Source organism: Eleutherodactylus coqui, chromosome 5 (assembly GCF_035609145.1).
Source record: "Eleutherodactylus coqui strain aEleCoq1 chromosome 5, aEleCoq1.hap1, whole genome shotgun sequence".
NCBI lineage: Eukaryota > Metazoa > Chordata > Amphibia > Anura > Eleutherodactylidae > Eleutherodactylus > Eleutherodactylus coqui.
In genome coordinates, this window is record NC_089841.1 from 145,660,962 (window position 1) to 145,675,850 (window position 14,889).

Genomic DNA, 14,889 nt, shown 5'->3' on the forward strand with positions numbered 1-14,889 from the left:
ATCACCTTTGCTGCGTTTGTAAGGCCAATGTCACACATGCACTTGTAAAAATGCTGCATTTTTTTAACGCAGCGCTTACTGCGGTTACAGCTGCGCTGACATGCGTTTTTGACAGCATTTTATTGCGTTTCCAGCACAGTTATAAACGTAACCAAACAGGCTAACGATGCCAGAACTGAACAAACGCAGTCAAAAACGCGGTAACCACATTCTACCGTGTTTTCAGTAGCGCTGAAAACGCAACCCATTCATTTTAATAGGCAAAGCATCGCGTTTTAAAATGCAGAAATGTATGAAAGTAGAACAGACAGAGCTTCAAAAGCGCAGGTTTAACCCTTTCCAACCCAATTTGTATCCTGGTTTTCCTAAGGGGCTTACTCTTTTTCTGCTGTTATACAATGGCGCTATCTGCTGGCTAAAGCCAGTACTGCATGAGGTGACACGTTGGATAGGCTCTGACAGCAGAGAGGTTGGCAATATACAGTAAGAGAACCCCGACGGACGTCTTCCAACATCGGAGCTGTACAGCCTTAAATCATAATGTCTTCAGAGGTCAGATAGTTGATTGGAAAGGGTTAAAAACACTGCGTTCTAGCACATGTCGTAGAAGGCCCATGCAGGAAAAAACACCTGTGTGAGAGTGACCTAACTGTGCTGAAAACGCAGTCAAAAACACGTGTCAACGCAGCCGAAGTAAACGCTGTTAAAAAACACATTTTTTCAAGCGCCTGTGTGACAGTGACCTTAACATTTAATTTTTAGCTGGGATGCGTCGCTGCACTTGTGATTTTCACATACATTTTTCACACATGTGAAGATCGCATGTTTTTTCAGTAGTAAAGATAGAAGAATCGCACTTGCATTAAACTTGTACTTAGGTGCAAGTGCAATACAATTTTTTTGCCTGTCTTAGAAAATAATGGGCATTTCTTATAAAGAATTGCCCGAAAATAAGACATGCAACAATATATCTGTCTCGGACCAATAGGTCACAAATAGCTCATAAGAATAAAAAGACTGAAATACTTGTGTTCTTTTCACATGCGAGTTCTCTAATTGCTCTGATTGGTTCTCGAGCGCCACAGCTCAGCTTGTCACTGTGACCCTCAATGAACCACTCAATGCGATGGCTGTGATTGGTTCACTGAGTGCCGCAGTGATTGATTGAGCTGCAGCGCTCGAGAACCAATCAGAGCAATTGCTTGCTGGAGGCGGGGTCTACAAACCCCGTTATCAGCAAGCGATCTTCTGTCGGCGCAAGTGCAAGGAAGCATTCCAGAACTGCGGAGACCAGTGGGAAGGACCCAGACGGCACCTGCTAGGTAAGTGGGTTTTTTTTCATGTAGTGTAGCTAGGACTTATTTTCAAGTTAGAGCGTATATTTCAAACCCACCCTGAAATCAGGGCAGCGCTTATTTTAGGGATAGGTCTTATTTTGGGGGAAACACAGTAGTAGAGGGTTTTTTACATCAGTGGAGAATATGAGAAATCTGGAACAGAGCGCGCTGGCCTGGTGACCCCTTAACACCAATTTAGAGACCATAAAACTTTCACATCCCTTGTCAGTGGACTAATTAGGTTTTTACTCCTCTGCTCATCCTGTTCTGGTATTGTGTTAAGCGCAAATTAATCACACCTCATCTAAGGGCTTATTTACACGAGTGTATATTGGCCAGTGTTTTTATGGCCAGCTGATATACACTTCCATCTGAGTCCCCCCTTCCTTCCCCCTCACCGGCTGTCAGTCTCTTTCCTCCACTCCAGCATTTGTAATGGGAGGGTTGGGAGCGGAGCTAAGTTCCACTCTGTCCCGCCCACTCCCATTGCTGGCTGCGGACAAGGGGCATGGAGGGGGCGGGAGCTTAGCTCCGCCCCCATCCCATTCACTCCCATTGCAAACCGCTCGGAGGGGAGGAGAGAGACAAGGAGCCGTGAGGGGGAGGGAAGGGGGGCTGCTCAAATGGAAGCGTATGTCAGCTGGCCGTGAAAACCCAGGCTGATATACGCTCGTGTAATTAAGCCCTAAGGCCGCCTGCACACGGGCGGAAATCCCGCAGCGGGATTTCCCGCGGGATTTCCGCCACTGAAAGTTTGCATAGGAGTGCATTACAATACGCACTCCTATGCAGACGGCCGCGGTTTGGCCGCACGAAATTTCGCGCGGCAAACAAACCGCGGCATGTCCTATTTTTGTGCGGGGCTCGCACTCACCCGGCCGCCGGCTCCGGTCTGCGCATGCAAAGAGTCGGGGCCGCCAGGCGCGGGTGAGTACGCGCTCGTCCCTGCAGGCTCTTGGGTCGGGTCCCGCGGCGAGAATTCTCGCTGCCGGATCCGACCCGCTTGTCTGCAGGCGGCCTAAGTCTTACACGCCTCTTCTGATCTATTCCATTATACCTGAAGAAGAATCCTAAGTAGGTTCAAAAGCTCGCTATAACATGTATTTTTGTTAGCCATTAAAAGGTATATCTACAAGAAAACTTGGTTTTTCTTACTGAGATCAATCACATTTTGCTCTACTGACTGAGGCCTCGGTCAGACGACCTTTTTTTCCATGCATGAATAGGCGCGTGAAAAAAGCACTTCTAAAAGAAGGAATGGGTCATCAGAATGTGACCTATTCTTTAACCCCTTCCCACCCCATGACGTAAGGGTACGTTATGGCAGGGTGGTACTTCCCGCAAAATGACGTACCCTTACGTCATAGGAATAGCGCAAGATCATGACTGATCTTGCGCTATCCCGCTGCTGGAGGCGGCTGTCAGTGATAGCGGGCCTCCTGCTGCAGCAGTGGGGGTGCATCGGAGATGCGCCCCCTGCTGTTAACCCCTTCCCTGCCGCGATCTACGTAAAAGTTCCCTCTGTGAAGTTGCCGGGCTCTCACGATATAATCGCAGAGAGCCCGGCCTGTTGCCATGGCAACAGGACGCCAGATACTGGCATCCTGTGTTGCCAGAGCCTATGATCGCTGTATAAGCGATATGGCAGGGCAGTAGCCCTGCCATGCCTTATCACAGCGATCATCACTACTGTGCTTTAAGTCCCTCAAAAGGGACACAAGTTGTGTAAAAAAAAGCTAATAAAAATGTACAAAAAAATGTAAAAAAACACCTTTTTTGTGCTTTCTACTAATATTAGCATAAAAAAAGGTAAACAAAAATTAAAATAGCACATATTTGATATTGATGCGTCCATAACGGCGTGTACAAAAAGTTGAACATGCTTTTTATTTTGTACGGCAAAAAGCGTTAAAAAAACGCTAAAAAACAGAGGCAAAATGCAAATTTTTAGCATTTTGCCTCCCAAAAAATGCAATAAAAGTGATCAAAAAAGCCACATATTCCACTAAATGGTACCAATAAAAACTACAGCTCGTCTCGCAAAAAATAAGCCCTCACAGAGCTCCGTACATAAAAAAATAAACAAGTTACAGGACTTTGAATGCAGCGATATAGAAAAAAAAAAATTCCAAAAAAGTGGAAAGCCTAAAAAAAATATGAGAATTTTGGTATCGTTGTAATCGTACCGACCCGCAGAAAAAATGTATCGTGTCATTTATGCTGTATGATTAACGCTGTAAACCCCCCCCCCCCCCCCCCAAAAAAAAATCTATGGCAGAATTGATGCGTTTTCTCTCCCTGTTATCATAAAAAAAATAATAAAAGTTTTACAATATAGTCTATGTACCCAAAAATGGCACCATCAAAAACTACAGTTCGCCACGCAAAAAACAAGCCCTTATACGGCCGAGCCGACGGAAAAATAAAAAAGTTATGGCTTTTGAAAAATGGAGATGAAAATCCACCAAAAATTGTTGCGTCCTTAAGCCCAAAATAGGCCATGTCATTAAGGGGTTAAATCAAGTTTTGATGTTAAACTGTTTTTTACAATTTTGGTGATTTTTTTTTTTTTCTTTCATTTTTCATTTTCCATGACATCATCTATACTAAATAAAATCCTAATATCTTGCAGTTTTCAATCTGGCCAATAAGCTTATTAATAGTTTAACACTTTCGGTTTTATAGAGATAACTTCTCAGAAGTTGTCTCATTATCATTACAGACAGAAGTATAATAAAAGGTGACACCTATATATAGATAACACAGGACCCACCACTAAAGGCCCATTTAGAAGGGATGAATGTTGGGCAAATCTCCTCCTGCCACCCTGCTGCAGCAGCACGAGAGCCACTATGTGCGGGGATGAGTGTCGGGCATTGTTTGCCCAACATTCGTCCCGTCTAAATGGGCCTTAACAATATGTGCATACATCCCACCTCCTCCCTACACAGTGACCTCAGCACAGGTCACAGAGCAAATCTAGAACACAAGCTCATAGAAGTCAATGAGTCCCCTCCTGTCTATTGTCTCCTATAGTCCATTTGGCTGCTGTCCACAACAGGAAATGTCAGACGATTATAATCATTATTATTCTTCGTGAGCAGAGTGAAAATAGCTGAATATAAGGATTCTTTTCAAATATACATGGTGATATCAAAATTAAAAACAAACAAAAACACCAAAAAGTTATATATATATATATATATATATATATATATATATATATATTTAATATGAAAACTTGATTTACACAATAGGTCAATTTCTGATTACATATACCCTTTAAATGTCAATGCTCCCCCAAAAATAATGCTGCTGAAAGCAATAAATCAGAAATACCAAGAGAAATGATACCACTGAACTGCATTTCAATCAACAGAGAAGGATCTTAAGGTTGGTCTGGATGCAGCGTGCGCTCATATGAAACAGACATCACTTGCTTTTCTAAATTATTCAAAAAGCAGTATATCTTCTAGGAAATCTGTCACCTTGAAGGGACTGTCATACTGATTTCAGTGGTCTGTCGCTTATGGGCTAAAGCTGTGAAGTTCTTGAGAGCTAAGACAACTTTCACATCTGCGCTGGAGACTCTGATCCGGGCCTCTGGCACAGATGTGACCCAACATCCTGGATGAAGTGGCATAGCATCTATCTCAGCTGACATGCCAGAAGCTGGAGAGACCCCATTACAGTCAATAAGGTCCGCCTGGCACCATTCAGATACAATGGTTATGGTATTTTTGGACAGAGCTGACTGGATAACAGAAATGACACTGGAGCCTGGATGCAAGTGTACATGTGCCCTAAGACATTGATCTCATGAGCCTCCATTCCTCTGCCCCACCACAGCGTGATTGACATTTTTCTTGCTTTTACAATTATATAGTGAGAACAGTATCGGTGGAGGGCAGGGGGGCTGCAGCTCATGAATAAGTGTGAGCTGGCCACTCGCTGCACCATCAAGATGTAAGTTGTGAAAAACTCCATAACATTACCTTATCAGTGATAGACCTCTAAAATCAGCGTGTCTATCATTACTTTATGCTGCCTTAAGTGAGAACAGCATAAGCAAGATGACAGGTTCACACGGGCGGACCGGATTCCGCATGTGGGAGACCCGCAGCTGTGAGCCTGGCCGGAGACTTCTGCCTACCTTATTCTGCAGTATTGCGGATGACCGCAGCGGCTCGCTGTCAGTCAGGTGCAGTACAGTTTTTTTTAGAATGTTTGTATGTCCCACGCTGCGGGTACTGCAGCCCATGCACAATGTTAATTTTGTTTGGGCTGCAGGTCAGACAGCCTCCATTGACTTCAAGGAAGGTTGTCCACACGGAATCAGCGGTAAAGTAGAGCATGCTGTGATTTTTCCTCCGCTCATGGAATACAAAGTTTGTATCAGCGAGTGTGAGCAAAAAAGCTAATTTACATGCTTTACAATGCCTTCTTTTTGCTGGCGGATCCTCTGCACCAGTGTTTCCCAACTCCCGTCCTCAAGGCACCCCAGCAGGTCATGTTTTCAGGATATCCTATAGTAAGAAGACCTGTGGCAATGCCGGATGCATTCACAAGAATTACATCACCTGTGTAGTACTGAGGAAATCTGGAAACATGACCTGTTGGGGTGACTTGAGGACCGGAGTTGGGCAACACTGCTCTGCGCAGACGCTGATCGCAGATTCCGCAATTGGAATCCCCCCGCGTGAGCCGGCCTAAGATGATCTAATAAGGATGAAGATTTTATCCTTAGTTGGTGAGTGTCATGGGATTATTTCCCAGTGTGTCATATGTATGATACTTTATAACAGCTAGTGCAACTTTCAACAGCCCTTTTTACCACTGCCTGTTTCTGAACCTCACCCAGTCCATTTAGCAAATATTCTAGAAGCAAATAACAAGCTTCTTAAGGACTCATAGAAATGTAGAAACAACTACTAACATTCTGGGAGTTCTCATTGGGTTTTCTAGGGAAATACTATTGACGACCTATCATCAGGATAGGTTATCAATAGCTGACCGGCCGAGGTCCGTCGCTCGTGACCCCAACCGATCAGCTGAGCGGGCGCATACTGTCAGCGCCGCAATAACACAGAGGTCGGAGCGGAAGCCTCCACACCGACCTCTGTGTAGTGGCCGGCGCTTGTAACTGCAGGCACGACTTTCATTGAAATAAATGGGAGCCGTGCCTGCAGTTACAAGCGCCGGCCACTATAAGGAGGTCAGTGCAGAGGCTTCCACTCTGAGTTCTGCGTATTTTGAGCAAAAGTCTCCTCGCTGACCTCCCATGTAGTGGCCAGCATTTGTAACTGCAGGCACGGCTCTCACTGAATTCAATGAAAGCTGTGCCTGCAGCTACAGGCGCTGGCCACTACACAGAGGACGGCGCGGAGGCTTCCGCTCCGACTTCTGTGTTATTGCGGCACTGACAGTATGCGCCCGCTCAGATGATCTGTCGGGGTCCCAAGCGATAGACCACAACCGATCAACTATTGATGACCTATCCTCAGGATAGGTCATCAATAGCATTTCAATGGAAAGCCTCTTTAAGAATGATGTCCCTACTTAATTTCAACAGAGTAGATCAGTATACAAGCCAAATCTAGAGAACACTGAGCTCTCAAACATCAAGCTCATCCGTGATATGATGTTTCAGGAAGACATGCCCTGAGGCACGCCTCTTCATAATTCATGATGTTGTTGGAGCGTCTATGCGAAACACAACAGAGGATCTTGATATTTAATTGCTCAGCATTCTCTGTATTTGGATTGCATTGTGATCTACTCTGTGGGAAATAAATGCAGACAACAAGGGAGATTTATTAAGATTAGCATTTTCTTCGCCAGTTTTATTCAAAAATCTGTTGGATCATTAGGAAATAGAACGATTAATACAAAATCATACTAAGGGCTTATCAGAAAATGGAAGAAATTTTTATGTATATTTTGTTCAAATAGTGAAATCACGCAGTTGGTAGAGATTTTTCTTCATACCTCCTGGTACTTGCTAGAATTGGAGTCGGGACATCTGGGGAGATTGGGGAGCACACATTCTAGATCTTAAACATATCCTGAATGTAGCTGAAATATACTCTGAATGTACCGTGTCTCCCACAAAAGAAGGCACAGTGTCTTATTTTCAGGGTGTGTCCTAATACTTACCTAGCAGGCGCCTTCCTGGTGCCTCTCGCTGCTCTCCAGGCGCTGCGGCAGTCTTCCGTGTCATCCTCACCAGTGACAGAGCATTCTCTTCCTGGTAAAGTGGGTTGAATACCCCACCTTCAGCAAGATATTGCTGTGATTGGCTCAGGACCGCAGCCTCAGCCAATCACAGCCATTCAATGAATGACAGATATAAAGAAAATGCTCTGTCACCGCTCAGGACGAAACGGAAGACTGCCGGAGCGCCTGGAGAGCAGCAAGAGGAACCGGGACGGTGCTTGCGTGTTGAGTATTCTTTTTTTGTTTTTCATGTAGCTAGGGCTTATTTTCGGGGAAGGGCTTATATTTTAACCTCCGCACAACCCCACCCCCCTCACCTCTTCACGCTGCCTCCTGAAAATCACAGTAGGGCTTATTATCGGGGTAGATCTTATTCTTGGGGAAACACGGTATTGTGAGTATATCATGCTTACTGATACTTTTGTATCTCATGTAACTTGTTCCTTATTTCTGTAGTACTACAATTGCTGCTAGCAATATTCCGTAGATATACAATTCTACATACTTCTTTAGATTTTAAATAAAAATATGTTTTAAAAAAGTAAAAGTCTGTTGGACTAAAATGCGGCAAATATGATAGATGGCATGTGTCTCTTTGATAGTCATTGCGCCAAAAATTTAAAGTGGTTGTCTTGTTACAATACAACTTTTTAATGACAAGTGCACAGGGCTTAAAATAACAAAATCAGCTGTACTTACCTGTCCTCAGTATCGGTGATGCAGCGCTGCAGCCCCACAATCCTTCTAGCCTTTGTTTTGGAGAGCGTACCATGTGACCGCTGCAGCCAATCAGAGGCTGCAGTGTCACCATTACTAACTCTTGGCATCATGGTGTCCAAGATGTAAGCGCTGATGCCAGGAGAGCAGGCGGTGATGCTGCATCCTCTGATTGGCTGAAGTGGTCATGTGATGTCCATTCCAAAACAAAGAACGATAGGACCACGGGGTTGCAGCACTAGGTTGCAGGGGCTGAGGACGGGTAAGCACTGCTCATTTTGTCATTTTAAGCCCTATGCACCTGTCATTAAAAACTGTATTGTAACCGGGCAACCCCTTTAAACCTAAGCCTGCTGCAGGTAGGCAAAGATGTACGCTATAACTTGTGCCAGTTACTGGTGCGAGAAATAGTAATTCTGTCCGGCCGTAGGAGGCTGAACCCCGCCCCTTTTTTTCTCATTTTTAAAATGTGGCGAGAGGCTTTAAAAGTTGAAGGGAAGGAAATTTATTGTCCCTATTCCTTCTTTCCCCAACAGCATCTGTCGAGGGAACATTGAGCTGCCCCCATGGAAATTAGAGAGTCATCCGGCCAGACAGTTAGCCGTGGGTTTGGACGACTATACTCTAATGTCTATTGCCCTGTTACTTGTGTTTGATTCTTTCTGTAGGAGAGTCACATGTTTATTCCAAGCTGTTATTCTCTAGTTCTACAAGATCTCTTTACAACACCTCGGTATGGGTCCTGTTTTTGAAATCGAAGTCGCCCAAGATGCTACTCCATGTCACTTTGGTCTATTGCTTCCAAGTGACAGCAATGACAATTTTGGACTCATAGAACAGATTTAAAGAGTATGACAGCATGTTTGCAGAATGAGGCTGTATTCACACTGTGTGACTGTATTTGCCCGGTGTCCTTTGGCTTCTCTCAGCCACCTTTTTTCACTGCAGCATTTGATAATATTTGTGGTATGCACAAGCCAAAGGGAGCAGTTGGGTGGAAACATTCTTGGCAAAGAAAAGAATCAGCTCTCCAGATGTTCTTATTTTTAAGAGAATTCTAGTTTAAACAATCATACAACATCATAATAATAACATAATGAAGTTGGTTATGTAATGCTGAAATAAGTGCCGCACAGGCCAGTAGCTAAGAAATATGTCTTTCCTGTATTTGATTGTCTGTCTTGCATATGTGCACAACGTTTAGTCCTGTGTGGGTAGATTCCACTGACTCTTTTTTGGCACCACTGATTGAGATGCCATCCTCCCGGAAGTCGGATCCTGAGTGGCACATGTGCAGAAAAGTGAGACAAATCTGCCCACAATAGGACTAAATGATGCTTGACACTCATCCCCGTGTATACTCTCTCCCGTGCTGTTACACTGGAGCGAGTATCGCTGGATCGTTCACAGTGTGGCCAGCAGGGGGCTGGGACGGCTGGAGGAGAGTTCTCTCCCCGCTCTCCCCCGCCCCTCTCCATTCATTGTAAGCAGCGGCCGTTCAGTACTGAATGGCTGCTGTTTAGACCAAACAATGGTCGTTCGGATTTTAAGCATGCTTAAAACTCAACGATTGGACTATTCCCATCCAGTCATTCAGTTTCTGCATGCTTTTACACTGAACGATTATCGTTCAAAACCATTCAGGAGCCTGAACAACTACAACAATAATCGTCCCATGTCAAAGGGCCTTTAGCCAGAGAGTTTATGGAGTTTCGAGTGAACTGTGGGCAGCGGAGATGGTCTGCGCCAGCCGCCAAACAGTTCAGACACTATTTGCATGCAGCACGGGAGGTTTTTATCATGCTGTTTAAACTGCAGGCATCATGTTATAGCGCAGGAGGAGCTAAAGAGACTGATATATAGTTTTATGGGGAAAAATAGTAGATTTTGAAAATCTCATCCACAAGCAATGGAAATAACCCACAGAAAACCCATGCGGAGATTGACTTGCGGTGCGGAATTCAAATGTCAATTTTATCGTCTCCACTGCGGAATTCACATGGCGCTAGTTTGGAGGCAGGCATTCCGCTGGAGATTAGCCCCGTCTATTTAACATATTTTATCTATTTTTCCCATCCACTATTTTTCTCTCTATCATTTTCTTTTTATTCTCTCCATACTTAGTTCTTCTACTATTTTCAGGTTTGGGCAACTTACCTCGCTCGGTTCACAACTGCTCTGTCGGCTGCACACCATTATTTTTGTCAACTGTATCACAGTACTTTAATGTACTCCAGCTTTAAATTTTGTAGTCATGCCTCCTTTTTTTGCTTCATGTGGTAAGGTGGAATTTATGGTTGGGAACCCATCCATGACTTTTACATGTTCTATTTCTGTTTGACTGTTTTTAGAAAAGCAAATAAAAATAAAACCATCAGAACCGTTTGTACTCCATCTGCACTGCTATGCCGAGCATTACTGATTTTTGGTCACTGGGATACAGTTTTAAACCACTTCTTGCTCATCTCATCCCCATCAGGTCACACATGTTCCATTGTTGTGGCAGGGAAAAGCAGTAACATACATTGTCACATCTCAAAGGAACTGCACACCAAAATGCCTACATCTCCATCCGGTATCTTTTAGGCCTGATTTCCACGGGGTACAAAATCTTGCTACAAAATCATTGCTACAACACGCATGTATGTGAAGCTCATGGTTTCCAATGGGTTCTTTCAGGCTACAAAACATCGCTCATGTGAAAGAACCCATTGGAAACCATGGGCTTCACATACATGCGATTTATAGCAAGATTTTGTAGCCCGTGTGAGAGACCTATTATTACAGCATGCTTGATGAAGGCTTCTGTGAGTGGAAACGTTGCATTCTTGTATACTTTTTCCTGCTATACTATAAGCTATCGGATGGAGATGCTTACATCGTGGTGGTTCTTTGATGTGCTGGTTATCTGAAGTGGATCAACTCAGTATTGATGGTCTGCTGCATCCCATTGCGTAATAAGGGGGATTCTAGTACCATTTTATATATGTACACGGGCTGAAATTTAGCTGCAGCTGAAACTGCTGGTGGGGAAATCTTCACCAAAACCTACATGGCTATGTGTGGAATTTGAAGCAAACTTGCCAGCAGAATTAAGCCATTTTCAATTCCACATCAAAAACAGCAAGGAGCTATGCGGATTTTGGTGTGGAATTTTGCACTTTGCCATGCATCCCATGCCCAAGAGGTCCTAAAGGCCGGCATAAATTACTAACCACATGTGGCTTTCCCCAGCAATAATGGCTGATTGCCTAAGGCACATGTGTCAAACACGGCCCGCTGCCTCATGTTATGTGGCCCGCGGCGTGCCGACGCCGCTCACCACTGATGCGATTACCAGCTGGGGTGCCGCAGCTTACCGCTGGTAATCGCGCTATTACCGCTGTTCCCGGCGCACACTGCAGCCGGGATCCTCTTCCCCTGAGTCCCCTGCTCTTCAGTTCCGCAGGAGAGGACTCAGGGAGGAAGCGTGCCCAGCGCACACACTGACGTCAGAGTGTGCACCGGGATCATCGTGAGCAGAGGGGGGCGGCGCTGACTGCAAGGAGGAGGTAAGTATAAGGGTTAGGGGGGGGTTAATATTGCTGCTGGGAATGATGTTGCAGAGAGGTTATTACTAGTGAGGGGGTATATATTACTGTGAGGCTTGCTATTACTACTGGGGCCACTGTGGGGGTACCCTGTTACTACTGGGGCCACTGTGGGGGTACCCTGTTACTACTGGGGCCACTGTGGGGGTACCCTGTTACTACTGGGGCCACTATAGGGGTCATTATTAGGGCTCGTTCACATGGGTGTAATCGTATTTCGGTTGCACAAAAATACACTGCGTATTTGCGTAAATCGCTTATGCCTGTATATTTGTGCTCGCAAAAAAAAACCGCAGATGGGCCCACTGAAATGGTGCACAAATATGCAGTGACTACACAGGTTTCCTGCATATTCACCACATATTTGCGCACCCCATTCACTTCAATGGCCTATTGCGGTGCATAGTACACAACAAAATAGGTCATGCTGTGTGAAACTATACATCATGTGAATGAACTCATTGAAATCAATGGCTTCTATTCACTGCATATTATGTACGCAAATACGCTTGTGTGAACAAGCACTTACTGTACTGTCTTACAGTCGGCCCTTTGAAGGTCACCATAAGCCCGATGTGGCCCTTGGTGAAAATGAGTCATCCCTGGCCTAAGGGTTAAGTAAGTTGGGGTGCGATTGAAGCATCTATTTCCAATTATAAAAAGTTTATACTAATGAAACAAGCAGTCCAAACTCCCTGGAAGACGTCCTAGTAGTCGTCAACAAGGTAGGTATGTTCGTGTAGTTATAACATCTATCCCAGGTATTGCAGGAAAGTCCCACCTTTATATTATATATGTGTGAAAGGGTGTGAACAATGCCATAGATGGCTGTCTGAACCACTGAGTATAAAGGATTATTATTTAGACACGATAATCGCTCAAAAGATGTCTCTCAAGTGACTTTTGAGCAATCATCGTTGTGTCATTTACAGCGCAAGATGAGCAATCACCTTGCGCTGCCAGCGGAGAATGCAGAAGACAAGTGGGGTGTCCCTGCTTGTCTTCTGCATACAGCTGTTCTCTGCTCCGAGCCCACAGCTGTTTATACAGCCGAGCGCTTGGAGCGGAGGATGCAGAAAACAAGCGGGGTGTCCCTGCTTGTCTTCTGCATACAGCTGTTTCCCCGCTCCAGCACCTGGCTATTATACAGCCGAACACGCGAAGCGGAGGATACAGAAGACAAGCGGGGTGTCCCCACTTTGTCTTCTGCATCCAGATGTTTTCTGCACTGAGCGCCCGGCTGTTATACAGCCGAGCACTCTGTGCCGGGTATGGAGAACAGAGCTGGACTGCTCTGTTCTTCATACTCAGTCTGTTATCAGGGATGGGATATTGCTGAAACAATATCAGCTGTATCCTCCTGTGAATCCCTGATAAGGCTCATTGTTGAAAGACAACGATGAGCGACAGGGTAACGAAATCTGCACGATGGGTGAACATTTACACTCGACGATTATCGCTCAAAAGCCATCTTTTGAGCGATGATCGTTGTGTGTAAATGGGCCTTAAGCTTGTCCTGACTTTTTGGACTAACTACTTTTAATAGATTTACTATACTTCCTGTGACATCTTCGAGTGCTGAGTTTTCTACTAAATGTATTAGTATGTGTACAATAAATGTATTAGAAGACACACCTTTTAATAATTCTGGACAAAATGATCCCCTACAATCTTTTTTTTTTTTTTTTTAAAGACTAGCGATATTGCTTTTGGACTATCCAAAGTAATTTGACATCATTTTATCATTAGGCTACAATGAGAAACAATGTCTATTGGCTAACAATAGCCTACAGGCCTCCACCCAATGGTATACCTAACATGGAAATAGGACAAGAAACTGCTCCCAAGTGTAATTTCATTGTGTATTACGCGCAGTGAATGGAGTCAATGAAAGTACATTGATTTTCATTGATCCATTCACACTTGCCTATAGTCATTGCGTATAATGAACGTGTAAAAAAGAACGTATGTTCTATTTTACAGCGTATTACACATGATACACCCCTATTATTCTCTATGCGTACAAGCAGCATTTTACACACATGTTGCTATGAAACAAAACAAGTAAAATAAAATAAAAAAGGCATTGCACGACAGCAAGCTTGAGATAGGCTGTCATGCACAGGCATAGGTGATCGCAGGTCCACACGCCGGCAAACTAATGCGTTTTACCATACTCGTATGAGCCCACCCTTAAGGGTGCCTATCCACTACCGTTACGTTTTCACTGCGAAATTTGCAGCTGTTTTTCTCCAGGTGTCTATGGGACTTGTTAATGTTAAAAATCGCAACACTGCAAAAAAAACAAACAAAAAAAAAAACCGCAATTTACTGAAACAAAATTGCGATTTTGCTATTAACAAGTCCCATAGACACATGGACAAAAAAAAAAAAACAAACGCTAATTTCGCAGTGAAAACGTAACGGTAGTGTGTAGGCACCCTTAGGCTTAAACACAAGCATCTTTTTCTCCCCTCATACACCCATGATAATCACAGGCGTATAGCCGGACAAAACAAAACTTCTGATCTCAATAGGAGTTCAGTGGTTTCATTTTCGCTATGGAAATTTCACGGTCTTGATTTGTACGGATGAGGATATAGGACATGCCCTCTCCTCTCCGCACCTACTGAACACATTGTGCAGGCAAGATCGGGCAGCCAAAACTGTCACCATATGCGCCCTGTAATCTGAAACCATACATCATATATCAAAACATCTGAAACAAAATGAGAAACCCATTCCCATACCTTATTTTAGTGTAAACATACGAATTTAAAGAAGAAAAAAAACTATGAATGGTAAAAAAACAAAACACTTTTTTTTAAAGCTTTTACCCCCAATAAAACTAAAAACAAAAAAGTCAGTGAAAACGATTTTTAAAAAAATAGCCTTATATGTCATGGGAAAAAAACAGCTGCAAAAATAGTTTTGGTAGCTGAAGGAGGAGAAAAAATAAAAAAATAAAAAAAAATAAAAAAAAAAAAAAGCAGTAAAACCAGCACATTGGTAAAATCCCAAAAGTGTCT